General features: G+C 44.3%; 1 long non-coding RNA gene across 1 annotated transcript in view; it reads right to left on the bottom strand.

Moving 5' to 3' along the window:
* Positions 1-905: 905 nt before the first annotated feature.
* The window catches only part of LOC138292329 (uncharacterized), a 66,146-nt gene continuing 40,986 nt past the window's right edge, over positions 906-26,065 (bottom strand). The window contains exon 3 of the long non-coding RNA XR_011202653.1: positions 906-951. This is a non-coding gene — a long non-coding RNA (uncharacterized lncRNA). The remainder of the gene's footprint in view (positions 952-26,065) is intronic.

The following is a 26,065-nucleotide window of genomic DNA, read 5'->3' on the forward strand; positions in this document are numbered from 1 at the left end:
CTGCTCCTGACCGGCCCTGTGTTGCTGGTGCGGTGACTTTGGGGTTGCCTTAAACCCCCAACGGTGGGCTGCCTATGCCCAGGAAACTGAAACTTAACCTTACCTACCTCCCCCTGGAACTGTTGATTTTTGCAATGTATCCACTTTTAGAATAGCTTATTGCCATTCTAACTAATACTGTGTATGTTACTTCTCTAATTCAAAGTTCCTTACTTATCTATGCGGAGTACCTTGCATTTTATGTATTTACTTCAAATCTTGAATCTTGTGGTTCTAAAATAAATTAAGAAAATATATTTTTCTATATAAAAACTTTTGGCCTGGAGTTAAGTCTTTGAGTGTGTGTTTCTCATTTAGTGCCTGTGTGTGTACAACAAATGTTTAACACTACCCTCTGATAAGCTTACTGCTCGACCACACGCCCACAAAATAGAGCATTAGTATTATCTAATTTTGCCTCTCTCTAACCTCTAAGGGGAACCCTTGAACTCTGTGCACACTATCTCTCACTTTGATATAGTATATACAGAGCCAACTTCCTACACATGTTTGTACTTTATTGCTGCTTTAATAGCACGAGAACTTTACATATTGCATCTAGATTAAGCCTATGAGCTCTGCTGTGTATACCGGAGAGTGGACTTTTCTACTGGTAGGCAGTATTTGAAGGGTTCTACAGATGAACAATACTTGGACGGAACTACTTTTGCACAAAGTTTGGGAAATACTCTATAGTTGGTTATTGTTTGAACTGGGCTATCCTTTTGGCCAGTGCTCAATGACAGGTCTACTCTTTAGCTATGCTTGAAAAAGTATTTATTGTTGGGAATGCTTTAGTTGAGGCCGTCCTGAAGATTTGTTTCTATGTGCAATGCGTCATGAGATCCAGAAGACAACAATATTCCTCCTGAAGTCTAGTTATATTGACACCAAAAGCCTTGATTCCACCTCCTGAGAGATTTAAATGGAGACAAAAAAAGAAGAAATTACATTACAACTACAGATCAAAGTTTGACCTGATAAAACAGCATGGCTCCTAGACATTAACCATTTCAACCTCTACACAGCATAGATTTGTAGCTTATTTAGTATGTCTCAGAAATCTGATAGCATGCACTTTGTTTTTTCTAGCTTGAGTGTACCTTCGCAGTCATTATTCCATCCCTCCCTCACTGCTCATTGTGCCCACTGCAATCTGCTTACACAATATGGTTGGTGTCCTACATCAGATTTAAACTTAAACTCAAACCTTCATTCACTGTAGGTGCCATAGGATCCAGCAATATTTACCTTACTTTGGTACCATTGCATGTCAATTCCTTTGGATGTTTTGTTGGCCTTTATTGTAACATGATTGTTCGGTCTATTAAATCCAGTTTTTTTTGTAGTTACTTAGGGTCCATGCATATCGCAGCCAGGAATTTTAGCAAGTGCCACAGTGAGCTTGCAAAACGTCTATAAATGCTTGTTATGATTCATTGGTAACAACAAACCTGATACAATTTTTCACTCCAGTAGTAATTTAGAGAGGACATTCAATACACTGCCTATTTTGTTTCAGTACATTGTTATTAGCTGCCACTTCCTTAATACAATAAGTGTATACATTTGACTCTTCGATTTTTATGAAACATCTTTAATCCCATTAGTGTTGTGTACATTATGTACATACTTTTAATGTGTACTGCTTTGTGTTTTGCACCTTGACCCAAAGTTGGCTACTTGACATCACCTCTCCACTGATTAACAGTCAGCATAGCCCCTATGCTTGCAGTACATTTCTACTGCTATTGTAGCCACCTATTAAGTAACATTCAACTTTGGTTTTATATTGAATGTTGATTTTTTTTTTTTTTTTTTACATTCGCCTCAATGCTCCCAAGACTGGATTATCTGTTGGCTTTTTAGGAAAGTCAAATAGAGTACTATTGAACAATATTCCTATGTGGGGGTATCTAAACCTCTGTGGGGCTGAGGTTTCTGTCAGTGTTTCTAGAGATACCATGTTTTCCCCTTCATACAGGTCTGACGCCTGTCCTACTCTGATCTGAAGTATGTTGAGTCCTATTACATGCATAGGAGGCTAGGTATGATAAATACTTTTAATTTCCAGTATTGAATTTATGTACGTGTGCTAGGTTTTAGTTTCTGCACATTTAAAGGACTGTCATTACCTCCTGGCCCTCAGAATGGGGCACCCCTAACCGTAACCGACTCACACCAGCTGCCTGTTTTAGTTGTCTTTAAAACATGGTCTCATGAATGGTAGGTGTGGTTACCAGTAATGTTGCATGCTGGAGATCACAGCCACATTTTTCAGATGATCTTCATTGTGCCTGATCTCACTTTCTGAGTCTTCCTTTTCTGAGCCAATGGCCTTGTCATACTCTCTACTCGCACATGGTATTTTTTTCCATTTGGAGTACTTCCACTGAAGTGAAAGGGGGGTGCCTTACATTATGGGTATGCACCTGTTTTGCATTCTACATAAAGTTCATGCCTAACTAAAAATCTTGAGGTAATCACTTCAGTCCACTGAGGCATCAGATTTAATCCTAATTAGTTTTCCTCCACTGGTTGTCCTAAAGTTGTTTATGGTGTCCAATATATTTGACGTAGGTTCTTTAGCGGCTTCACTATTTGTAAGCATGTCAGTTTGATGTAAGGTGAAAAACTAGTAACCCCTTATTTGTATTGCATGTATATATGTATTTTCTTAAAGCTGAGAGTTCTATCTCTATCCCTGTAGGTCAGTGCTTCTCAGACTTTATAGATCCGTGACCTACTTTTTAGAACAAATAGTCTTCGTGGCCCAGTAGCTTTAATGGGTTACTTTTTAATGCATCTAAAGCATCGCGTGGTAGTGCGTTGTAATTTACATGCATCACATTTTCCTTTGAAATGGACACTAAATTTGTACAGACAAAAATGTTACTTTAAAACAGAATTGCACATAAATGATAATGTGTGGAATTCAGGTTTCAGTGAATATTTTTAATTTGTGCATCACCGAGTAAAGTGTCTTGATTTTGATCCCATTAAAATCATTTTTCTATAACACTTCAGAATTTTAAAAAAATGAGCTTCATTTTTTGCTTTCCTAACTGCTGAATGTGTATAGTTTATTTACAGGTATTTACATTTAGTTGTGTTTACAAAGAGATCCTGCAGCCTTTTCTTTCATCCTTCCTGCACCTCGGCAAAATTGTCATATAATTCACTTGACTTTTCTTTCTCTGACCGAAAAGTGAAAGGAGTTTGTAAACAACCAATCTCCGTGTTATAAAATAAGCAGCAGTTTGTCAGAAGACGTAGCCAGACATTTGACCTCTGTCTTTTAAACTGAGCAAATATGACAAGATAACTACATAATTTAAAGGCATATTTATGTATTGGTTAAACTTGCGGCGACCTACAAAAAATCGTCTCACAATCCACCAGTAGATTGTGACTCATTGTCGGGAAACACTGCTGCAGAGAGTACTATTGGTGATAATGGACAGTTCTGCCTTATGTATAAGTTTTTAAAAAACACGTATTTTGTTTGGTTTGATAATATTCATAGGACCACAGTATAAGGGACTGAATCTATCTCACCCCGTCCTTCAAGATCATTTACAGACATACAGGAGGCACAGTCGATTTCTCCAGAGATAACGGGGAGTAACTCAAGATATGTTACAGTGTCTTTACTTGTGTTCTGGAGCTGTGTTTCTTGCCAGATTAGTGCTGAAAGTCCAGCTTCCAAACACTAAATCTGCTTCTGAATGTTCTACTGACATACTTCTTATGTGGCTTAGCTTTAAATACGTTTTCCTTAAGATGGACACATTTCTAGAAACTGAAGCAAAACATAAAAAAACTGGCATGGTTAACTTGTGAGTCACCTTGACTGTGGGTGTGACTGTCAATAAAATACTAAATCATTGGTAAGGCTTCAAACTATTCGACCGTTAAACCGCCATGAACACATTTAATCAACGAAACTCCAATTTGCCCTGAACATTTAAAAAAATGTTTAAAAAATTGAATCATTTTACCTATGTAACTCAATATACCATTGTCTCAATTCGTCAGAGCAACAGATCATCATCAGTGTTTGAGAACTCAAATGATGAAACTGCTATTTCAATTGAACTCCTTCAATCAATATACCATTGCTTTATCCTGAACTCAAACCTATAGACAGTTGTATAATCATGAACTTGTCACATCAAGAGGCCATCAAAATTAGCCTGGGCTAAATCAAATCATGGAATCATTTATGTGTGTAACAGTTTTTTTTCCCTTAAACTTAGGTGATGCATACAAGCAGGCCAGATTGTATGGCAACATGAAAAGCACTAACGAGAGAGAGAGAAGACAGGAGGGATGGAGAGAGAGAGAGAAAGAATGAATGAGAGAAAAAGAAAGAAAAAGAGAGAAGATGTAGATGGGCTCCAGGCCTAGAAAACTAATATTCTGAATGGTGCTACCAGCGACATCACCAGATTATTTTCAGAGCTGTAAGTTTGCATTAGTCATGCTAAAAAAAAACCAGAGAACTGAGACCTTCGTGCTCTCTGAAACCTGCAGGGCTGTGTGCAGTGATTCGAGCTGCAAGGCCACCCTGCCTAAACTAATCAGACTTGGAAGGATATATACATGGTTCCGCTTGCCTGCTTTTCTTGTGCTTTTGTAACTAAGTCTTAGCTTATGTTCTAGAGCAATGGTACAAGAAACTGAGCCGGCCCTTCATGGGCTGCAGGTCTATGGTGGTTGGCCTGTCCTACTGTGGCTCTGCAAATGGGCTAAGTTGAACCCCTTCCACACTTAACTGCAGGGTAGCGAGGGCGAGCAGTCACAGGCTTCTCAAGGAGATAGTGTGGGGCACACAAGCTCAGATGTCAACAGTCACTAAAAGGTAAGGGTTCAGTGCAGAGCTTTTTTTAACCACAATACTGAATACTACACAATTCAATCCATTATACAGGGCAGTGATCCTCATTAGGATTCTTCCTTGTGGTATTGCAGCCACTGAATTCCCTTCTGCTAAAGCTCGCCTGCGGAACTCTTGATAAGCTTTCTCCTCAACACCAACAGTTAGGACAAAAGCATGAACCAGGCTCAGGTGCACTTTTTCAGTGCCACATAAGTCGTATGTGAACTCCGTTTATCTGATTCAAAATTGGTTTCCTCTGATTCTGTTATGGGTACCCAGCAACGACCAGATTTACAAAACAAGTTTGCATTTGCAAACCTTGAGATTTGCAAGATCGCAGTTTGTGAATGCAATATGGTGTTTAACAATGTACTAAACCCATTTAGCAATTTGGAAATAGATTAACTAGCAAAATGAGTTTAGTTACCCATACCGAGTTGCATATAGGAAGTGGCATAAATGGGGAAATCCCTCTTAGTTGTGATTCATTTTGATATCTTGTATTGGTTTGCGAGGTTAACCATTGAGCTCTTCCCCTTCGAAAATGGGTCTGGTGACTTCAGAGGACACAGGCAGTGGCTCCTCTCAATGTCTTCCCAAAGAGGTTCATTTTTCTTTTAAAGGCAGCACAGGTAACGCAAAAAAATAATGAGCTGCTTTGAAAATTAAAATAAAACTTCCCATTTTGGAATGCAGACATAGTGATGGTGGTTTGGTGTTCCTGCCGGCTACCATTGCTGTGTTTGTAGCCAATTCCAAAGAGCAAATAGTAATTCCAATTGCAAATAGTAGCATTAATTAAGCAGGTTATTCTGTGACCCCAGCGACTACAGATTTTGCAATACAACCTATTGGTCCATAGGTTGCATTGCAAAGTCAGAGCCTGGTTGCAAAAGTTCAGACCACAAATGTGCATCTATTTTTTGTGATGTTTCTTCATATATATTGTCATTAGTTTCTCTTTTTTATCCAGTGTGGGCCTGGCAGCGTCACTGTCTTCATGCAGGCTGAGGCCGGTGGTGACTGAAGGCAGTCTTACGAGTCGCCGAGGAGGACCAGCACAGCCTGCTTGTTGGTGCAGGCAGCCGCCATAGTTGTGTTCAGCGGTGGTCTGGAGCAGGTGCGGGCCTAGCTGCTGCAGCTCACCGACCACAGAAATGAAACTAGTCTTGATTGGACTACTTGTTTGGCATCAAAGTAGATAGGTTCCCCAAGCAGACCATCCCACTCAGCATGGAGTTGGGCCCAGCGCAGTCCCCATGACAATTGCAGCCCCATTCAGGTCAACACAGTCACCACAGCAGATGCAGCCTAGACTCGGTTGATGCAGTCATAACAGTAGTTACAGCTCCAATCGAGCCAGCACTGTTATGAAGGTTTGTAGCTGTTCCCCCAGGACCATCCCTGAGAGGTTGAGGAGGACCAACTGCAGCATGGGTCGCTCTTGGCTTCACACTGAGGTAGCTCACTTTCTCTGGGTGTTCCATAGTCCTGGGAACATTCTGGTCTTATCCTCTTGGACAGCCTCCCCTCCTGCAAAGCCAGACTTCCTCCCTTTTTCAGCCGGCAGACTGGCTTCTAGGCACTAGGCCTAACCAAATATCTTTCAACAGAGAGTGCAGACCTCAGTGTCTCCTCACTTCTGGGTGACTGGCTGTCAGGAAATCACCAGCCCTAATCACAGCGCGGTCCTTTGAGTATTCTGCAGAGCACTCCCTCACAGGGTTATGAAGGACTTTGAATTGGAACAAAGTAAGGTGGTTGGGCCCCGCGTTTACACATTTTTCTAGACTAGGTATGTTGACCTACTGTCTCAGACTTCTGAACTGGTGTGGAGAGGTTCTCTTTTCAAGTGTGCTTCTCGGACAGATGTCTAGAAACAGCCTTTATGTAGAGTGATGCTTCTAACAGTAGATAGTACTGGGGCTATCTCCAAATTACAGCATCCACTAGCACAATAAAGTATGAGGTTTCTGCACCTGGCTGTCATCAGACTCTCTGAAACTGAAATTCAAGGTAGGCAAGCAGGCAGGCCTGACTTAAAAATGCCCTCACCTAGCGTAACAGAAACTGCAGTTGGATACCTCAGCCCTGCACACACTCAGCATATACACAGTTGTCAGGGCAAGTTTCTGGGCATTTTCATAAGAGATTAACTTCACACAAAAGCCACATGTGTGCCCCTCTCTGACACAGATAAAAAGGTCTAGTCCCACCGTCAATTCCAAAAACACTGTCTGCTGCTTCATGTGCTGTACACAGGCCAGGGACTCTAGTCATCGGTCCTTTATCAGAGCACGCTTGGTGCCCCCTGCAGGTCACAGGAAAGGTATTGGAACTTGTATAGTCAGGAACAGGTAGAGGCCTCAATGCACAATATTAGCTTAGCGTGGCACTAGGTCAGGATGAAAGAGTTGTCAAGCTAACTGCGCAATGTGAAAGTAGTTTATCCGGTCTAGGTTTTTTCCTCTATATTCTAGTCCTAATCTTCTTCATACCATTTTAAATTTAAGACTACATGGGCCACAATGAAAAGAAAAGAAAATGGGATCGGATGACCTGCTCGCGCATGGAATCGGTAAAGTTGAGATTTTTGTTTGGAATACTACACATAACTGCTTTTTTTTCATTTTCTGCCCATCAGGATTTGTCTTGCATTACACAAATATCAGTGATTTCTATGCCAAGGAGCGGCCTCAGGAAAGACAAACTGCATTCCCTTTCAAATATTACTGATGCAGATATGACTAACAGCACTGCCGGTATGTCTGAGTTGCTAGGTTAGATAACCTGGTGCGTTAAGGCACCAGTAGAACACCACAGGGTCATGGGCAGCTCCTTTGCAGTGGTGAAGGAGCATCGCCCCCTGGCTGAGCCAGCAGCTGAAAAATAAAACAATATTTTACTATTGTTTTATTTTTCAGTGCTGACTCAGCCAGCATGTGCAGGGAGGGGCTGGGCCGGACCATGAGAGAGGGAAGGAGGAGGAGTGGAGTGAGTGCACTAAATGCACATCAGTTTGGCTTGCCGTCTCAGGCTGGCATGCGCACTTAGGTGTCTCCAACCCGGCTGTGTCGCAGAGGCAGATTAGAGAAACTGCACAGACTCCAGTGCACTGTCTAAAGTGTCGGACCAAGCCACTCAGACCAATCCTGACACTGCTCCCATACTAAGTATAGCATGAGAGTAACACCAGGATTGCATGGGGAGCCTGTGCTGGTGTCCCAGGGGCTTCTAGGACACCAACACCATCAAAAGATGAGCGAGGCAGGCGGCGGCAGCAGGAACAGACATTTTTTTATTTTTTATTATTATTTTATTTTCTCCGTCCCCCACCTGCCCCCCTCCCCTTGAGGTTTGCGGCTGCCAACGCTGTACAAGGAGATGCACTTACTGAATGGATATGCTTTCACCCTACATCTTGTAGGTTGAAATCGTTGTGGGGGTGCCTATTTTTTTCTGTGTCAGTGAGCTATTCTTCAGGGTTGGTAATATGACGAGACAGCTCATCTATTTTGTCATTTTTACACCGCAAGAGCTATCACTGATGAGTTAGGCACAAAGATGGAACATCCGTGCAAATAAGGCTATATATGCTGGGACATGATCTTCTAGCGGTTAAGGAGAAGCAGGAGCACTACTACCTAAGATGTACACACGTAACATCCTTGCAACATGAGTGATGGTGCTGCAGTTGTCTAATCTACTGGCCTGTACCATTTGTGCAGCTGAGGGATGTTCTGCACTCTGAGCTCGTATGTAACATAGGAGTGACCTTAGATTTAACTGTCAGAAGTGTACTCTTGTATCCTATCTGCAGCTTGAGGGATAGCACTCAAGTCTGCTCTCCCTGTCTGCAGCATTTGATTAACTCCGGTGAATAGTTTTGGTGTTGAAGGTGCTCATGTGCAGCATTTATCTAATCTGTGAGATACCTATCTGAGTTATCCGCCTGTAACATCCGTGACATCTGAACAATAACCTTTGCAACTGAGATGCACATCTTCAAAAGTGAAGGTAATCGGAGAGAAAGTTTGTTCTGCAAGAGCCTAACTTGGCCATGCCATTAAGCGTTTCAGAAAGGGAAATTAAATGCATTCAACAACATATATAATATGTGTTTAAATGGATTCACGTAAATGAAGAGTACTGAAAGTTGTGAACTGAAATTCATTTATAAGTAGGGACATAGAATGATCGTATGCAAATTACATATATGCAGCATTATTCCATGTATGAATAATATGATTTCCTAGTTTTTTTTTTGTTTGAGCAAAATGCACGTATAACCATGTATCTGAATGTAATTGAGGTTGATACTAAATTGGCTGGCAGGAGTTATGGCCTAGAACATTTTCCTGTGTTTCATCTTCAACATGAAAGTCTGCTCTTGCTGTATATTTCATTATTTGCAGGTGAGTCAACAGAAGCCTTCTTTTAATGAAAAGCTTATTGTTAGCTATAAATAAGGGGGGTATGAGAAGACAGGTTGCCATGGACGGGAGTGTTATGTTAACGAGGAGTTGTGAAGGAGTACTTCCCTCCAGATTCCTGAAGATGAGAAAAGATCCAAGGTCGTCCTGATGGCCGAACCAAGAGATGAAAGCCTAATTTAAAGGATACCATTCACGACTGTGTGCAGACTACAGAAAGTTGCTGGCAATGACGTCAACTATCTAAAGATTGAGGGGAAAAAGAGTATTTACTATGGTTATAGATGTATACCCCTTTTGCCCTTTGTCTAGAGTGAACCTTTAGAAACTTAGGGAGGCACAGACCTCTGTTTTTACTTTTCGCTTGACTTAAGTGGCTTTATGCCTTAAACATCTCTCCTGCAGGAACTTCTACTGAGATTTCTGTAGTGCTGACACTTAGTTTCATTTCTATTATTTTAAGCTAGAATATTTTAGGGTCCTTTAACTCACCAGAGTAGTTAGATATATATAGGTTCAAGGGTTAGGCAGGAGAATCAAAGCTTGAACTTAGAGCATCAAGTAATATTCTTTATATTCTGTATTGTGGCTACAGAAGTTTTGATGTGTCTTATGCTGGTGCGTTTCAATTTCATTCAACTTAAATTCACCTTTGGGTATCTTGTAGTTGTATAGCATGTTTTTAGACTGATTTACTTAGGCTTGGCTTTGAATTTGAAATAAATCTTTTGAACTTTCATTCTGCCTCCAAGCTTTAATGTGTGACCAAATGAGTTACAGTGTAATTTAAGTTAAATGGTTAATGTGTTTCTCTTCACCCCTCGAAACTTAGAAAAATATTAATCGGGTCCAAGAAACCAGTAATAGAGCCGGACGCTGGATCAGCTCTCTGGGGAACATGCTTGTAAGATCAAATGTATAGCTCTGTAGTCTGAGAAGCAGTATCTTTTTAACATAGGGGAGAGCTCTAGTGTTGAAACGTCCATGTAACCATAAGGAATAACTTTGATATCTGAGGTGTACTCCTTTAACACCTGTGTAACTTGAAAACTCTGCTGTCTGCAGTGACTGTCAGTACTAGAGCTGCTGCTTGGTAGACACTTAGCATCCCTGTCATTTTAGCCAAGACCTTTTGATTGTTCTTAAATTATATCTTTAATATACTTCCTTGGATGGGCTTTCAGTCGGCCCTCTTCATCTATTAGTCTGTTGTTGAATCACTCACATTTTATTTCCATTCACAGTGGCATGCAGCATGGGAGAACACAAAAGACATATTGTTTGAAAGTGGCTTGGAGGCTGTAGGAAGTTGGCTCTGTATATACTATTTCAAAGTAAGAAATAGTGTGCACAGAGTCCAAGGGTTTCCCTTAGAGGTAATATAGTGGCAAAAGTAGATAATTCCAGTGCTCTATTTTGTGGTAGTGTGGTCGAGCAGTAGGCTTATCAGAGGGTAGTGTTAAGCATTTGTTATACACATACAGGCAATAAATGAGGAACACACACTCAAAGACTTACTCAAGGCCAATAGGTTTTTATATTGAAAAATATATTTTCTTAGTTTATTTTAAGAACCACAGGTTCAAGATTTACAGTTAATACTTTAAATGTAAGGTACTTCATTTAGATACTTTAGGAACTTTGAATGAAAGCAATATCACATACACTCTTTGTAAAAATGGCAATAAGCTATTTACAAATAGGACACAGTGCAAAAATCAACAGTTCCTGGGGGAGGTAAGTAAAGGTTAGTTTTGAAGGTAAGTAAAACACTTACAAGTCTCAAGTTTGGGGCATAGGCAGCCCACCGTTGGGGGTTCAAGGCAACCCCAAAGTTACCACACCAGCAGCTCATGGCCGGTCATGTGCAGAGGTCAAAGAGGTACCCAAAACACATAGGAGCCTATGGGGAACAGGGGTGCTCCGGTTCCAGTCTGCCAGCAGGTAAGTACTTGCGTTCTTGGGGGGCAGACCAGGGGGGTTTTGTAGAGCAGCGGGGGGGGGACACGTGAAGGCACACAATGTACACCCTCAGCGGCACTGGGGCAGCCGGGTACAGTGAGCAAAGCAGGCGTCGGGTTTTAGATTGAAAACAATGGAGGGACCCGGGGGTCACTCTAGCGTTGTAGGCAGGCACAGGGGGTGCTTCTCAGGACAGCCACCACCTGGGCTAGTCAGAGGGTCACCTGGGGGTCGCTCTTGTACGAAGTTCGGTTCCCTCAGGTCCTGGGGGCTGCGGGTACAGTGTTGGTTCCAGGCGTCTGGTCCCTTGTTACAGGCAGTCGCGGTCAGGGGGAGCCTCTGGATTCTCTCTGCAGGCGTCGCTGTGGGGGCTCAGGGGGGTCGTCTCTGGTTACTTACGGGCTCGCAGTCTCCGGGGAGTCCTCCCTGAGGTGTTTGTTTTCTGCAGGTCGAGCTGGGGGCGTCGGGTGCAGAGTGTAGAGTCTCAGGCTTCCAGTGGGAAACGTGCAGTCTTTGAAAGTTGCTTCTTTGTTGCAAAGAAGTTGCAGGTTTTGAACAGAGGCCGCTGTTCACAGGAGTTTCTTGGTCCTGTACTCCAGGGCAGTCCTCTGAGGCTTCAGAGGTCGCTGGTCCCTGTCGGATGCGTCGCTGGAGCAGGTTTTCGAAGTTGGAGACAGGCCGGTATGGCTGGGGCCAAATCAGTTGTCGTCTTCCTCCTTCTCTGCAGGCTTGTAGGTCAGCAGTCCTTCTTCATTCTGGGATCTGGGGAGCCCCTAAATACTGAATTTAGGGGTGTGTTTAGGTCTGGGAGGGCAGTAGCCAATGGCTACTGTCCTTGAGGGTGGCTATACCCTCTTTGTGCCTCCTCCCTGTGGGGAGGGGGGCACATCCCTAATCCTATTGAAGGAATCCTCCAAACTCAAGATGGAGGATTTCTCAAGGCAGGGGTCACCTCAGCTCAGGACACCTTAGGGGCTGTCCTGACTGGTGGCTGACTCCTCCTTGCTTTTCTCATTATCTCCTCCAGCCTTGCTGCCAAAAGTGGGGCAGTGGCCGGAGGGGCGGGCATCTCCACTAGCTGGATGCCCTGGGGCACAGTAACAAAAGGGGTGAGCCTTTGAGGCTCACCGCCAGGTGTTACAGTTCCTGCAAGGGGAGGTGAGAAGCACCTCCACCCAGTACAGGCTTTGTTCCTGGCCGCAGAGTGACAAAGGCACTCTCCCCATGTGGCCAGCAACATGTCTGGTGTGTGGCAGGCTGGCAGGAACTGGTCAGCCTACACTAGAAGTCGGATAGGTATTCAGGTGGCATCTCTAAGATGCCCTCTGGGTGTATTTTACAATAAATTGCACACTGGCATCAGTGTGCATTTATTGAGCTGAGAAGTTTGATACCAAACTTCCCAGTTTTCAGTGTAGCCATTATGGAACTGTGGAGTTCGTGTTTGACAAACTCCCAGACCATATACTCTTATGGCTACCCTGCACTTACAATGTCTAAGGTTTTGCTTAGAAACTGTAGGGGCATAGTGCTCGTGCACATATGCCCTCACATGTGGTATAGTGCACCCTGCCTTAGGGCTGTGAGGCCTGCTAGAGGGGTGACTTACCTATGCCACAGGCAGTGTGAGGTTGGCATGGCACTCTGAGGGGAGTGCGATGTCGACTTAGTCATTTTCTCCCCACCAGCACACACAAGCTGTGAGGCAGTGTGCATGTGCTGAGTGAGGGGTCCCTAGGGTGGCATAAGACATGCTGCAGCCTTTAGAGACCTTCCTTGGCATCAGGGCCCTTGGTACCAGGGGTACCAGTTACAAGGGACTCACCTGAGTGCCAGGGTTGTGCCAATTTTGGAGACAAAAGTACAGTTTAGGGGAAGAAGACTGGTGCTGGGGCCTGGTTAGCAGGGTCCCAGCACACTTTCAAATCATAACTTAGCAACAGCAAAGGCAAAAAGTTAGGGGGTAACCATGCCAAGGAGGCATTTCCTTACATAGGCTGTCAGTTACTTAACACTGGTTGGCTTTTTGGTCACTATTGTATGCTTCCTTCTTTTTGAGTGTGTTTCTCTCTGCCCTGGAGCATGGACGTATTAGTTGTGTCCTTGCTCTGCCCATTTTTTTCAGGTGCTACTTTTCTTCTTGTGCTTAAGCACTCCACCAGAGTGTCTTTTTAGTGCTTTCTCACTTTTGTTTTTCCCACCGACCTCAGTTGTCTGTTTTCTACCAATCCTCCCCACCATTGTCATCTTGCCCCTCACCCCTCCTTCATGTAGTCTGCTTGCCTCCCAGCCCCTGCCTCCCTCTGTTGTGGGTGTTGCCCCAACCCCTGACTCACTGCCATTCCTCGTTTTTTTCCCACTCCTTCTGTGTTGCCTACCACTTCCCTTCCCTCTGTGTTGCCTGCTGCCTTCCACCCTACAATAAACCAAAACAAACATTGGCAAATACAAAAGGTCTCACATATGCTAGAGCAATTGACTTTGATATTGTGTTTTAGCCATGTTGTAAACCAGTGTGGCTGCTGTTCAGCATATCTAAATGTTAATGGCGTGGAGTGGGGTGTGGAGGGGTAGACTGGAGTGGGGTAGAGTGGGGCAGAATGGAATAGGTGTGGACTGGGTTAGACTCGAGTAGGGTGGACTATGGTAAATTGGAGTGGGGAAGTTGGGTAGATGGGAGTGGGGCAGATTGAATTGGGGTGGATTTGGGTATACTGGGATGGAGTGGGGTAGATTGGGGTGCAGCGGGTTACACTGCAGTGGGGTAGGTAGTAGGGTAGATCAGGGAATATTGAGGAAGAGTGGAGTGGGATATATTGGGTAGATTCGAGTGAAGTGGGTGGATTGGGGTAGATTTGAGTGGACTGCAATAGATTGGAGTGGAGTTGGATCGAGTGGTGTGAGGTAAATTGGTTGGGGTAAGGTAGATTGGAGTTGGGTGGAGTGGGGTAGATTGGAGTGAGGGAAACTGGGTTAGAGTGGGGTAGATTGGGGTGGACTGGAGTTGATTGGAATGCAGCAGATTGGAGTAAGGCAGTTTGGGGGTGGAGTGGGATAGATTTGAGTTGTGTGTGGTAGAGATTGGAGTGAAATGAAGTGGGGTATATTGGAATGGAGTGTGGTAGAGTGGAGTGGGGTAGACAGGTAGAGTGGAGTGGGGCAGATTGGGTGGATTAAAGTAGAGTAGACTGACGTGGATTTCGATAGACTGAAGTGGAGTGAGATAGACTGGGGAAGAGTCGATTGGGGTAGATTGGGAGTGGAGTGAAAGGGGATAAATTAGAGTAGAGTGAGCCAGATTGGGTGGATTGGAGTCAGACTGATTGGATTGGGGTGGACTGGAGTGGGTAGATAGGAGTGGGATGACTAAAGTGTAGTAGTTTGGAGTGGAGTAGATTGCAGAAAAGTGGAGTGGGGTAGATTGGAGTATGGAAAGTTGCATGGAATTTGAGTGGCATGTTGTAGAGTTGAGTGGGGTGTCACAGAATGGAGGGGAGTGGCATAGTGTGGCGTATTGTGGAGTATAGCATAGTGTGGAAGTGCACTGCCATTACAGACAACACATTTTAATTGAAAAGACCATTACATTTGCACCAAAGTACAGTTTACTGTGCACAAACGATGGTTGCAAATGTCATCACCTAGTGTACTCATGCGTTTTGATCATATTCTAATATTTGTTTCCAGCACACTTTAGAATTACAAAATATGTGTTTCATTTGTACTAATTCTGATATATTCTGAAACATCAGCACATTTCGTTTTTTGTTGTGTGCTAGAAAAAAACCTAAGCCCTCTTCTCTCACATGGGTACACAGCAGAATTGTCTTATAAATGCTCTCACTTTGAAGTCAGAGAAAGAAAGGTAAATATCAAGTTCCCTTTGCAGATGGAGCCTGCTGATTTTTAACCTCTGTCTTTGAATGCACAGCAAATGTAACAAGATAAGAACAAGATTTAAACGGCTGCTTACAGAAAGTGAGTTCATTGAAGAATACAGTGAACAAGGTTTGGGCAACAAGAGAAACAATCTAAGGCAGGACAGCCTAAAACAAATAAAGCCAGCAAATAGAAAACCAGAAAATAGTGGTTACAAACCCAAAGCCAATGGTGAGCAATGGATGGAATGCATTTCCAGGGAAGCATTAAGAATAGCTCCCACCACACATGCCTTCCCTCCCTGCTCAAACCTCTCCTATAAAAGCTAGTCGAGTGACATTTTTCAAAGGATGGGCGGGTTCAAATCACACTCAGGTCCACAGCAGATGAACTCATCATTGGCTGAGGTGTGTGGGACTGTAGTTGATGACAGTCCTCAATTGGCACGTTTGTTGGCAGTGCCAGAAGGTTAGAAAGAACAAGCACAGACATCCTGATAATCGGTAGCTTGAACCAGGCCTACACATTTAGACATCTACAAACAACTACTTTACTCTAACGTAGTGAATAATTCATCATTTTCCAATGAGTATCGGCAGAAACGTTGTGTGTGTTTTTTTTTCTTCCCAATAAATAAATATTTATCCTCCAGGGGCACCCACAAGCTGGCACCTGTCAGTAAATTGGTCTGGATTAAAGAGAGAAGGGTCACAGTGTGGTATATGAATTCATTGCAGCAAATAGATCAACTTCTGATCTCTGTTGAACAGTGCGGAGATCCCAGTCTGAGGAATAATAAAAATCATTTTTGACCCAGAGGATGTGATGTTTGATGTATGTGGGCAGCATTTGTAAATTCTGAGATTTCAGAGTTTATTGACTGATTAGGCACTAATACCCCGTCTCAAGATATAACCCGAACAAAGGCGGAATAGTTCATTAGCTTTCGAGATTACACAGGTTCCTTGTTCTAGTGCCAAGGTTTGAAACTCAGAAGTAACGCTAAGTAAAGTAACATGGCATCAAGTGACAAGGAATGCATTTTTTACTGCCTGGATGCACTGCTCGGTAAAGACCTGTATCCTGGAACCGTCTGCAACAAAGTCCCTTCAGTTCAATTGTTTCTATAAATCGTAAAACACAGGCAGCACTGTCTCGACGTTTAACTTTAAAAACCATTGAATACAAAATGTTACCAATATAACACAATTTTACATAACAACCGGAGAAACTCAGATATACTTACTATTAGACTAAAAAGACTTATCATTGCCAACTAAAGATGATCTGCAGGGTCTTGAAAGATAAAGTGCTGGAAAGTATTATATTGTTCGAATAAATGCCTCTGCCTTCATATGAATATCCTAAACCAGCACTGGAAAAGCCAGTAGGTCTCGCATACGAGAGAGCTATTGGCTTTGTCCATTTTTAGCCATGATATATAGCAGCATGACTGTAAGGAAATGCCTCCTTGGCATGGTTGCCCCCTGACTTTTTGCCTTTGCTGATGCTATGTTTACAATTGAAAGTGTGCTGAGGCCTGCTAACCAGGCCCCAGCACCAGTGTTCTTTCCCTAACCTGTACTTTTGTATCCACAATTGGCAGACCCTGGCATCCAGATAAGTCCCTTGTAACTGGTACTTCTAGTACCAAGGGCCCTGATGCCAAGGAAGGTCTCTAAGGGCTGCAGCATGTCTTATGCCACCCTGGAGACCTCTCACTCAGCACAGACACACTGCTTGCCAGCTTGTGTGTGCTAGTGAGAACAAAACGAGTAAGTCGACATGGCACTCCCCTCAGGGTGCCATGCCAGCCTCTCACTGCCTATGCAAGTATAGGTCAGTCACCCCTCTAGCAGGCCTTACAGCCCTAAGGCAGGGTGCACTATACCATAGGTGAGGGTACCAGTGCATGAGCATGGTACCCCTACAGTGTCTAAACAAAACCTTAGACATTGTAAGTGCAGGGTAGCCATAAGAGTATATGGTCTGGGAGTCTGTCAAACACGAACTCCACAGCACCATAATGGCTACACTGAAAACTGGGAAGTTTGGTATCAAACTTCTCAGCACAATAAATGCACACTGATGCCAGTGTACATTTTATTGCAAAATACACCCCAGAGGGCACCTTAGAGGTGCCCCCTGAAACTTAACCGACTGTCTGTGTAGGCTGACTAGTTCCAGCAGCCTGCCACACCAGAGACATGTTGCTGGCCCCATGGGGAGAGTGCCTTTGTCACTCTGAGGCCAGTAACAAAGCCTGCACTGGGTGGAGATGCTAACACCTCCCCCAGGCAGGAGCTGTGACACCTGGCGGTGAGCCTCAAAGGCTCACCCCTTTGTCACAGCCCAGCAGGGCACTCCAGCTTAGTGGAGTTGCCCGCCCCCTCCGGCCACGGCCCCCACTTTTGGCGGCAAGGCTGGAGGGAACAAAGAAAGCAACAAGGAGGAGTCACTGGCCAGTCAGGACAGCCCCTAAGGTGTCCTGAGCTGAAGTGACTCTAACTTTTAGAAATCCTCCATCTTGCAGATGGAGGATTCCCCCAATAGGGTTAGGATTGTGACCCCCTCCCCTTGGGAGGAGGCACAAAGAGGGTGTACCCACCCTCAGGGCTAGTAGCCATTGGCTACTAACCCCCCAGACCTAAACACGCCCTTAAATTTAGTATTTAAGGGCTACCCTGAACCCTAGAAAATTAGATTCCTGAAACTACAAGAAGAAGGACTGCCTAGCTGAAAAACCCCTGCAGAGGAAGACCAGAAGACGACAACTGCCTTGGCTCCAGAAACTCACCGGCCTGTCTCCTGCCTTCCAAAGATCCTGCTCCAGCGACGCCTTCCAAAGGGACCAGCGACCTCGACATCCTCTGAGGACTGCCCCTGCTTCGAAAAGACAAGAAACTCCCGAGGACAGCGGACCTGCTCCAAGAAAAGCTGCAACTTTGTTTCCAGCAGCTTTAAAGAACCCTGCAAGCTCCCCGCAAGAAGCGTGAGACTTGCAACACTGCACCCGGCGACCCCGACTCGGCTGGTGGCGATCCAACACCTCAGGAGGGACCCCCGGACTACTCTAAGACTGTGAGTACAAAAACCTGTCCCCCCTGAGCCCCCACAGCGCCGCCTGCAGAGGGAATCCCGAGGCTTCCCCTGACCGCGACTCTTTGAATCCTAAGTCCCGACACCTGGGAGAGACCCTGCACCCGCAGCCCCCAGGACCTGAAGGACCGGACTTTCACTGGAGAAGTGACCCCCAGGAGTCCCTCTCCCTTGCCCAAGTGGAGGTTTCCCCGAGGAACCCCCCCCTTGCCTGCCTGCAGCGCTGAAGAGATCCCGAGATCTCTCATAGACTAACATTGCGAACCCGACGCTTGTTTCTACACTGCACCCGGCCGCCCCCGCGCCGCTGAGGGTGAAATTTCTGTGTGGGCTTGTGTCCCCCCCCGGTGCCCTACAAAACCCCCCTGGTCTGCCCTCCGAAGACACGGGTACTTACCTGCAAGCAGACCGGAACCGGGGCACCCCCTTCTCTCCATTCTAGCCTATGTGTTTTGGGCACCACTTTGAACTCTGCACCTGACCGGCCCTGAGCTGCTGGTGTGGTGACTTTGGGGTTGCTCTGAACCCCCAACGGTGGGCTACCTTGGACCAAGAACTAAGCCCTGTAAGTGTCTTACTTACCTGGTTAACCTAACAAATACTTACCTCCCCTAGGAACTGTGAAAATTGCACTGTGTCCACTTTTAAAACAGCTATTTGTGAATAACTTGAAAAGTATACATGCAATTTTGATGATTTGAAGTTCCTAAAGTACTTACCTGTAATACCTTCCGAATGAGATATTACATGTAGAATTTGAACCTGTGGTTCTTAAAATAAACTAAGAAAAGATATTTTTCTATATAAAAACCTATTGGCTGGATTTGTCTCTGAGTGTGTGTACCTCATTTATTGTCTATGTGTATGTACAACAAATGCTTAACACTACTCCTTGGATAAGCCTATTGCTCGACCACACTACCACAAAATAGAGCATTAGTATTATCTCTTTTTGCCACTATCTTACCTCTAAGGGGAACCCTTGGACTCTGTGCATACTATTCCTTACTTTGAAATAGTGCATACAGAGCCAACTTCCTACAATGACTGAAAGTTAAAAAATAAAAATAAAAAGCACTAAACATTAACAATGCAAATAGCTCTCTCTTAGGCGAGACCTCTTGGATTTGCCAGTGTCTGTTTTCTGTAAAATGACAAAGGCCCAGCACCTCCCCAAGCAATAATGTTTTACAAAAAAGCTTAACAAAACAAGTAGTGAGAAGCCAAAAGTCTGGCAGCCAACGTCAGACCCATTGCCTTTGCCAATGCTTGCTATTAGCTAACAGCAAGACCTATTTTCGTTGGCTCTCATTACGGGTCATCGTGTTGATAGCAGCAGTACCCAGTCCCATTGGAATAATGAGATCCGAAGAAACACTGCAAATCTGAAAGAAGCTGAAATGGCCGATTAAAAATCTGATGCGAAATGAGGATTTATCAAGCAATCGGACCAGGAATTATGGGCGGCTCTCGGGGTCTCACTGGTAGTTACCCGATAACCCCAGGCCTCTGGAGTTACTGTTATCAGAAACTCTGAGGAGGAAAGTTATTGGGGGGATTACTGAGCTACTCCCAGTGAGACCTCTCAGAAAGAACTAAACCTGAGGTTTTAGCCAAAGCCAGCATTTAGAAACGATGCCTACCCGCCCCCGATTAGATGAACAAACCATACTGTAGAGGCGGACACCGCTTGCCCTTGTGTGAACTGGCTGATCAAGCCACAGCACACAATGTTCACATGACTGATAGCCTTGAACTCAGGGTTTCACTGTCAGCAGTCTGCTATAAATCAATAGTACCCGGGCACAGACAGTCCCAGCCGGTGGGCCTCACTGCCCGCAGATGTCTCGCTCTAGCATTAAAGCCCTTATAGGAGTGACCCTGGAAAGAGTTCCGATTATCCCTACCCCAAGCTAAACCGATCCCTGGAGTACCGGTAACTGCAAGGGGGGACAAAATGTGGCCCATTGTGAGTTGGAGCTTGAGTGTCTACCAATAAGGAGGATTTACTAAGGAGGTGGATAACTCTGGGAACAATTCCCTCGGTAATTCCTGGGGCACCTTTACCATTATTTCCTATAACGCGCACAACAAGGGTACTTGCTGAGCTGCATTTCTGGATGGGAGGGAGCAGAAATGATTCATATTTACAAAGATTTTGAGCATTTCTGCTCTCCTTCTACTGACGCAGTGTGTGCTGCTTAGCACCAAGGCAGACCCCCTCGCACAATAAATAGTGCATGAGTGCCTGCGTTACAGGCAGGGTTGTTTTTATGCAGGCAGGGGTTCGATCCTGCACAAGAAGAATCCTTAGAGGCATGTTCCTATTTCTATGTGTGCTACACAATGCATCACACGGGAAAAGAGTCAGTAACAAGGAGATTTAAACATATTTCTCATTGTTACGCCTCTCTTGGTTAGGTGCACCATTTTGGTGCAAACCCAAGCTTACACGATTTTGTCAATCTGGGTTTGCATCACCATACATGGGTGGATGCATGGTAACACCCATGTAAGCCTGCCCGATGCAAAGAAACTCAGGGAGGCGCCATGTGCTGTATTACATTACTTTGTATTTATTAATCCCCGCAAAGCCATACAAAGTTTCTTTGCATGGCTTAGTAAATGGCAATAAAGATTTGGTGTCAGAGCTGATCCACAAGTGATGCAACCAGGACATAAAACCATGGTAAATCTGGGCCCTGGTGTATAAAGCGCTCTGCGCATGACTCACACTGGAATTCTCTAAACCATCCAGTGTGTGTCCAGAGTCCCCTTCACTGACTACACCTCTCATAGCCTCCCAATCTGTGGCATCAAAATCCCATCTCTGGACTCTGCCTGCAAACCCTCAAAGGCTAGACCATATGTACCTTAATATTCCAACAACCCATGGGGCAGGCAGCCGGTATAAGCGGGACTTACTGTGCTTCTCTTTGACCCAAGATAGCCTCTATCACAGCTTCAAACTACCCTCACCCCTTTAAACCTCCCACCTCTGTCAGTATTTTATAAAGGAGCCCTAGCAATATTGTTGTAAATAATTAGAACTGAAAATCTTTGAGTTACTTGGCATCTCAAATTCTGAGATTGTGAATTACATATTACAGAAGACTATGGATGGGGGGCGTTGGAATTTCTTAATCGTTCCCTTTCCTCCTTTCACATTGCTTTCCTTGCAGTCTCCCCGTCTGTGTTAGTCACTCTTGCATATTACACAGCGCATGCACTGTCAGTTGAGAGTCATATTGTGGGTTACCAAGGACAATAGTACTGCTTTGAGCCACCCACTGCTTACCATAGATTGGATTTCCAATCACTCTTATTTGCCTATTTCTTGTGTACCAGCTTGTCAATCTTGTGTTTGTCCCTCCCATGGAGCATTGCCCCTTTACCATCTGTTTGCCTGGTGCCCGTGCTTCCTGCAAGGGAATTACCTGTTTTCTTTTTGTGAAGGCACTCAGAGTGTATGTGTTTCCCAGCTTTCTCCCTTATGTTTTCCTTTTCTTAGACTGATCAATTGGACTCACTGAACTAACTGTACTTCTGGCTTCTTCTGTTATCTACAATTATTGTGCTCTATGTTGCTTTAATTTGACTCTGCTTTAACTATATTCTTGGTTTATTGCAGTCTACATTTACAGCATTCTTTTTTCCAATAAACACAAGCCTGTGGACTATGTATTACTTCCATAGCTTTTCTCACTTTATAATCACAACGTTATTCCGGCATCTATCAAGCCTTTTGCTTGCCTTGTGTTACTTCTTTGAATTCGTGCTGCCATCTACTGTCCACTTTCTAAATTACTTTATTGGATTTCACCGTTTACTTATAATATCAACAAGTTGTTATTTTTTCTCTATTAATCATTTACTTTCTCTTTTGAATCACTCCTTCCCTTTTGGCTGTATTAATTGGCAATCATTTAGCATATTTTTGTTACTCTTTCTTTATGCTTCCCGTTCCCTTAACTATTCCATAATTATTCATTCCGTTTTTTTTAATGCTTGCTGCTTTCTTGTCGTCTTTGGCACCCGCACTTTCCCATTGCAATATTTACTATGTTTCTTGTTGTGTGTGACCTATTCAATTGCTTTTTTGTGCTGTGTCTTCCTGTCTTCCTTAGCAGTCACAAACTGTTTTAGAACATAGTCCAACACCATCTCCTTCCACGCTTTCCTCTCTCCTGCTTTCCTTTTTCACCTCAATTTTTAGGTGCAACTTTCTGCATGATTATTTCTTTTTTCCTTTTTGACCTCTGCCCTCTATTACATTTCCGATTGTTTTACGTGTCCTCTCTGCTTCCTGGCTACTTTTATTCTCTCTCACATTCCAATTTGCACTGTTTGCATGGAACCCTCCAATACAATGTGGCCTTGTAACCCGCTGCTGAGGGCTATGCCATGTGTTAAAGGGCTCTGAACCCGAGTAACTTTCACTGCTGTACATAACACTTTGTTTTCATTTTGCCAACGCATCTGCTGTTCTGTTCACTTCAAGCCTTTTGTTGCCATTCGCCTTTGTTTCCCCAACCTCTCATAGATTGCCAGTTTCCTTTCACACTAATCACCTTGTAAAATGCTACTTTGCTACTCCTCTTCGCCAATGTCTGGTGTTTCTTGGTGCAGAGAACGGCCCGGACCATGGAAAATGTTCCAACTGAATTTAATATTGTTCTAATAAGCATTTAATAAGTGAACCCACGAAGCGCAAGCAGGAGCTTCCATCTTCATCTGTTGTCCAAGCAAGCGACCCAGATCGAGTGCTTGAGGACAGCAGCTGTAACCAAAGCAACAGAACATCAGGTAGATTAAAGTCAAAAGCAAACAATACAGATTAAAAAAACACGCAGTGCGCATTGCTAACAGATTAAAATGCCAACAAAAGAATAAACCCCAACACAACATCTACCCTTAGCACTGTGTCGCATTTCATTTCATAAAGCACTTTGCAAACATAAAAATAAAACTTTTCAGCTTTAAACATTATTACCTTTCATCCTTCCTAGGAGATCTGTGCGCATGAATGCGCCTGATCTACTCAATTCACATATGTAAGGGGAGACCCATTGCATTTGCCAATGCTGCTTCTCCACTATTTCTTTTTAGAGGCTCTTTAATCTGCACGTGTCACACTTCGTACCTTTCATCTCCTTTGCTATCTCTCACTCTTTCCTACATGCACTTCTCTCATCTACCGCTCTCGTTCTGTCTCACAAGTACTCACCATCAAACAATGCAGTCTCTTTAGCGCTTCCAATAGTTCAACAGCTGTGTATTCCTCCTCCTCGTAGTTTTCCATAAAATGATACCTAAAATTGGTACATGTGGCCATTGCTGTGTGCGCTCTGCAGAGAGGTCTGGGATTGGGTGAGCAGGCACTCTGAACATTGAGAAACTCGCAGGGCCTCCAGTCTCACCGCCAGTACTCTCACTCATGCCAGGGCATGAAGAAACCATCCACACTGAACCCGCCTAGAGGTCACTCAGTTTGCAAAGGCGCCACACACAACTCATCTTAGATGAAAAACAAACCCAGAGAGACCCGCCATCTAGGAGATGCAAACACTCCTAGGCAGTGCGGAGACATAAACCATGAATTATGAAAGGAAACTGTCTGAAACGGAAGCTAGGATTGCAATACTCACTTAGGTTACGAATCACCGCAGATAATAAATTCATTCCATTGTTTACAATTCGGCCCATCTCAAAGACTTGAAGCATCTTAAGTGCCGTACAGAATGGTATGTCAGTGTTCATAAAGTAAGGTTACATACACCGATGGTATTATTGAAGGTGCTAAGAACTAACATCTGCGAGTGCTTAACTAGTTTGTTTTCCATATAGAGAGATTGATTGCCTCCCTCCATGGCCGGTAGAGCTGCACTTGCCAAAATGGTAACCGTGCCCAAGTTTTTATATTTATTCACAAACATAGCAATACACTCAAATAAGCGCCGCCTGCTGATTAAATTATCATGGAGGGCAAAAAACAGTGCTTCATTTGTAAATAAAAAGGTGCCGGTGCCCAAAGCCCTCCTCTTAAACACGCGGCTGCTTCAATTAAATTTGCGAACACAGAATACTGAGGGGCGTAATGCTGAAGCCATCTCCGGCCTCTTCAATCCATATAAAGCCACTCCCTGCCCCTTCAGCTCACTCCTGCAGCTTTCTACTTTCTACATTTGAGACGCTTTTTCGTTTTTCCCTTCCTCCGCCTTTCCCACGTCTTTTGCTCACAGCAAATGCTTGAGGCATAAGAATAAGCCCCGGCCCTCAAAAATAAGTGCCGGTGCTCAGCACCGGAAACAACAAGCACAAATTAAGAACTGGCAAAAAACCCTGATTTAGGTAGGACAGACTAACCCAGCAGTATGAGGAGGGAGTCTTTGCTACGTCTGAATCCCAAAGATCCCTTCTTGCTACACAGACACACTTCGCTATATAAGGAGCTGGCACTGAAGCTACAGTCGGCACCTACCTATGGAGAGTGAAAAGAGACTTTGGGACGCCAGGCACTGTGCAAGTGCCGAAGCTGCCTAAACCTAGCAAGAATATAGAAACCGATGAGGGCTAACAAAGCCAGTAAAGCAAAGTTCTGTTCTGCAAAACTGCCTTTTCTGACAACCCCATCCTACCCGGCACAGGACAAACTATTATAGGCTACGCTAACCGACTGCGACGACGTAAGATCGCACACTTTCCCAGTGGTAGCTTTTTAATGCTTGAACAATTCAGCAAAGCTAGGGTGACCAATGCACCAGACATATGTTCAAACTTTCGAATATGGCATACTGGTATGGTCCGTTGGGAGACATTCCCAGGGGTTGGATTGCTAGGCTGTACAAACTTTATACGGAACTAATGACCCCTACTGCGTGCTCTGCCAAAGCACTGGGGAAATGGATCTAGGGGTGTGGGGATCTCACCTACCCCCTGGCTTTTTTGCTGCAAGCAAACTAAGCTAGTCTCCATTAATTACAGATACAAGCTCATACATTTCAATTTCTTACCCATGCTGCACCATATCTCTGTTTTTATTTTTACACTAGAATGATCCTTCTAGATCGTCCCACTGTCCCAAGGGCCTGGAGCCCACCACTGACTTCCTGCTCTTTGCCTGGAGTCGCCCCCATGCTAATATATTTTGGGATAACAGCGGCAAGAATACTTGAGGATATCACATCTCTCCAGCTGGATTGTAAGTCGTTTGATTGAGCTATGTCACCGACGTGCCCAAGTCTGTTCCCAGGGTAACTGCTCTCTTCCTGGTCCTGGCTAAACCGTAGCGCAGCATTGGCATGCGCCAAAGGCCCGGCCAGGCCTAAAACACAAGACTGGCTTAAGGACGCCGCCTTGTACAACAACCTTGCGACGCATTTCTTAAATTACAACCTAGCACATCCATGCCCGAGAGACATTTTAAGGCATGGGCAAAGCAGGCAATTGCCCAGGGCCCCCACCTTCCCAAAGGCCCCATATGAAAGTGATCTTTCTCTGTATTTGACATCTGTGTACTCTATTTATCTAGTTTGTTTCCCAAACCCCTCTCCCTCTGCCTACCTCTACCCCCGAGTCAATCTCTCTACCCAGTGCCATCTTAAGGAATTTTTGTGTGCCGGCCCAGGCATATTTCAACTATTGTTTGACCTTGTTGAAGATTAACATATAATTTCTCATTGTTTGGCATCACGGAGGGCATGATGTATCAACCAATGCGTCATACCATTAAAATGTGTTCTAAACAGGGGCCCCAAAGACCTTAATATGA

The sequence above is a fragment of the Pleurodeles waltl genome, chromosome 4_2 (assembly GCF_031143425.1).
Source record: "Pleurodeles waltl isolate 20211129_DDA chromosome 4_2, aPleWal1.hap1.20221129, whole genome shotgun sequence".
NCBI lineage: Eukaryota > Metazoa > Chordata > Amphibia > Caudata > Salamandridae > Pleurodeles > Pleurodeles waltl.